The 3947-nt window shown below is 35.6% G+C and overlaps 1 non-coding gene across 1 annotated transcript; it reads left to right on the plus strand.

The window, feature by feature from the left end:
• The first annotated feature begins 581 nt into the window (after positions 1–581).
• On the plus strand, positions 582–688 carry LOC125090043 (U6 spliceosomal RNA). Its single transcript, XR_007124153.1, has one exon. It is a non-coding gene; the product is annotated as a U6 spliceosomal RNA (small nuclear RNA).
• The last annotated feature ends 3259 nt before the right edge of the window (positions 689–3947 follow it).

The following is a 3947-nucleotide window of genomic DNA, read 5'->3' on the forward strand; positions in this document are numbered from 1 at the left end:
CATAAAGAACTCATCAAACTCAACACCCCAAAAAAACAAATAATCCAGATAAGAAATGGGCAGAAGACATGAATAGACATTTCTCCAAAGAAGACATTCACATGGCTGACAGACACATGAAAAGATGCTCAATATCACTCATCGTCAGGGAAATACAAATCAAAACCATGATGAGATGCGACCTTAACACCAGTCAAAATGGTTAAAATTAACAACACAGGAAACAACAGATGACTGCAAGGATGTGGAGAAAGGGGAACCCTCTGACACAGTTGGTGGGAATGCAAACTGGTGCAGCCACTCTGGGAAACAGTATGGAGGGTCCTCAAAAAGTTGAAAATAGAATTACCCTATAATCCAGCAATTGTACTACTAGGTATTTATTCAAAAGTAACAAAAATACTGATTTGAAGGGGCACATACATGCACCCCGATATTTATAGGTACATTATCTACAATAGCCAAACTATGCAAAGAGCCCAAACGTCCATCAATTGATGAACGGATAAAGAAGAGGTGGTATATATATTATATATTATATGGTGGTATATATGGTTTTGTGATAACAAATACCTGTGTAAGTACTCACTTTGTCAGCATATATACTAAAATTGGAACAATACAGAGAAGATTAGCATGGCCTCTGTGCAAAGATGACACATAGATTCATAGAGCATTCCATATTTGCGGGGATTAGGGAGCTCACTTGTGAGGAGCACGAGGTGATTAAAATAAGAACTTTAAAAAATGCGTGTTTTTAAAAGCAAAAATAGCTAGTAGAATTAAAAATAGGAAGGTCACTTTTCAAATCAGCCAAAAACAAAACATAACCCCTAATGCAAAAGATAGAAAACAGTTTCAGGGGCGCCTGGGTGGCTCAGGTTAAGTGCCTTCAGCTCAGGTCATGATCTCAGGGGTCCTGGGATCGAGCCCCATGTCATGCTCCCTGCTCAGCAGGGAGTCTGCTTCTCCCTCTCTCTCTCTCTCTCACTCACTCGCTCACACTCTCTCTGTAAAATAAATAAAATCTTAAAAAAAAAAAGAAGAAAACAGTTTAAGTGGCAATGAAACAAAAGCCAAAGGCTTATAGTGAAATGATTCAAGTAGGAACAATGTCAACCATGACAATATATAAAAATGGGTTAAATTTATTCATATATGAAAACTCTCAGATTAAGTGTAATTAAAGCCTAATTAACTAGAAAAAGAACAAGCTAAGCTCAAAATTAGTAGATCAAGGGAAATAGTGATTACAGCAAAAATCAATGAAGAGACAGGAAAATAATAGAAAAGGTTAAGAAAACTAAGGTTTGCTCTTGAAGAGATTAAAAAAAAATTAACAAGACTTTAGCTAGACTAAACAAGAAAAGAGGACCCAAATCAATAAATTTATAAATGAAAGGGGAGACATTACAAAAGACATCAAAGAAATAGAATGGATCATAAGAAACTACTATGAACAACTATATGCCAACAAACTGGGTAACTTAAAGAAAAGGATAAATTTCTAGAAACATAAAACCTACCAAAACTGAATCAGGAAGAAATAAAAAAGTCTGAACAGACCAATAAGGGATAAGATTGAATCAGTAATAAAAAAGCTCCCCAAAATGAAAAACTCAGGACCAGATAAATTTACTAGTGAATTTTACAAAACATTTAAAGAAGACTTATCACCAATCCTTCTCAAACAATTCCAAAAATTGAAGAAGAGGAATATTCACAAGCTTATAAGGCCAAGAGTACCCAGATAGCCAAGCCATATAAGGACACTACAAGAAAAGACTACAGGACAGTATCTCTGATGAATATAGATGCAAAAATTCTAAACAAAATACTAGCAAACTGAATTCAGCAGCACATTAAAAGGATCATATACCATGATCAAGAGGGATTCATCCCTGGGATGCAAGGATGGTTCAACATATGCAAATCAATAAGTGTAATATATCATATTAAAAGAATAAAAGACAAAAATCACCTGATTATCTCAATAGATGCAGGAAAACATTTGATAAAATTCAACATCTATTCATGATAAAAACTCAATAAATTAGGTATAGAAGGAATGTACCTCAACATGACAAAAGCCATAGATGACAAGCTTACAGCCAACATCATACTCAGTAGTGAAAGGATGAAATATTTTTCTCTAAAATCAGGAACAAGACAAGGGTGGTCAGTCCCACAACTCCTATTCAACACAATACTAGAAATCCTAGGCAGAGCAATCGGGCAAGAAAAAGAAGTAAAAGACATTACAATTGGAAAGGACAAAGTAAAATTGTCTCTGTTTGCAGGTGGCACGATTTTATATACATAGAAAAATATATGTAAAAACTCCTAAATATCCCACCGAGAAACTTAGATCTAATCAATAAATTCAGTAAAGCTGTAGGATACAAAATCAAACATACAAAAATCAGTAGCATTTCCATACACTAAAATGAACTATCTAAAAAAGAAAACAATCTCATGTATAAGAGCATCAAAAATAATGAAATACTTAGGAATAAGTTTAACCATGGAGATGAAAGATCTCTACACCAAAACTGTAAGACGTGGATGAAGAAAACTGAAGAAAACACAAATGGAGAAGACAACCTCTGTTCATGGATTGGAAGAATTAATATTGTTAAAATGTCCATACAATCCCATATCATGTTTCCATTCAATCAACCCCTATGAAAATTTCAAGGACTTTTTTTTTTTTGCAGAAATAGAAAGAAAAAACAATGTTAAAATTCATGAGGAACCATAAAAGACTGACCCCAAATAACAAAAGCAGTCCTGAGAAAGGAAAGCAAAGCTGGAGGCATTACACTTCCTACTTCAAACTATATTGCAAAGCTATCACAGTAGAATTGGAAAGGTATGGTACTGGCATATTAGCAGACACACAGACAAATGGAATAGAATCAAGAGCTCAGAAATAAACCTATGCATATACAGTCAACTAATATTTGATAAAAGAGCCAAGAATACTAAGTGGAGAAAACCTAGTGTCTTCAATAAATGGTGTCAGGAAAATCAGATACTCTCATGCCAAAGGATGAAACTAGACCCCTGTGTTATATCACTCATAAAAATGAAGTAGGGGGGGTGCCTGGGTGGCTCAGTGGGTTAAAGCCTCTGCCTTCAGCTCAGGTCATGGTCCCAGGGTCCTGGGATTGAGCCCCACATCGGGCTCTCTGCTCAGCAGGGAGCCTGCTTCCTCCTCTCTCTCTGCCTCCCTCTTTGCCTCCTTGTGATCTCTCTCTCTGTCAAGTAAATAAATAAAATCTTTAAAATTTTTTTTTTAAAAAATGAACTAGGAACATATAAAAAGCTTTACTAAATGTGAGACCTGAAACCATAAAACTCCTAAAAGAAGACGTAGAGAAAAGGCTTATTGACATGGATGTTAGCAACAAACTGAAAATCTGCACAGCGAAAGAACCAGTCAGCAGAATGAAAAGGCAAGCCACATATCTGATATTATTAATATCCAAAATACATAAGAAACTCACTTATCCAGAAAAATCCAAAATGGACAAAGGATCTGAAAAGACATTTTTCCAAAGAAGATATTCAGATAGGCAGCAGGTACATGAAAAAATGTTCAGCATCAGTAATTAATAGGAAAGTTTAATTAATAGGAAATCAAAACCACAATGAGATACCCCCTCACACCCGGTGGAATGGTTCTCATTAGAAAAGCAAATAACAAGTGTTGGTGAAGAGGTGGAGAAAAGGGAAACCCTGTGCTGGGTTTTTTTTCCCTGTTGGTGGGAATGTAAACTGACACAGCCACTAAGGAAAACAGCATGGAGATTTCTGAAAAATTAGAAGTAGAACCACATGATGCAGCAATCCCACTCTTGGGGGTATATCCAAAGGAAATGAAATCTATCCTGAAGAGATATCTGCACCCCTATGTTTATTACAGCATTATTTATAATAGCTAG

The sequence above is a fragment of the Lutra lutra genome, chromosome 17 (assembly GCF_902655055.1).
Source record: "Lutra lutra chromosome 17, mLutLut1.2, whole genome shotgun sequence".
Taxonomy (NCBI): Eukaryota; Metazoa; Chordata; class Mammalia; order Carnivora; family Mustelidae; genus Lutra; species Lutra lutra.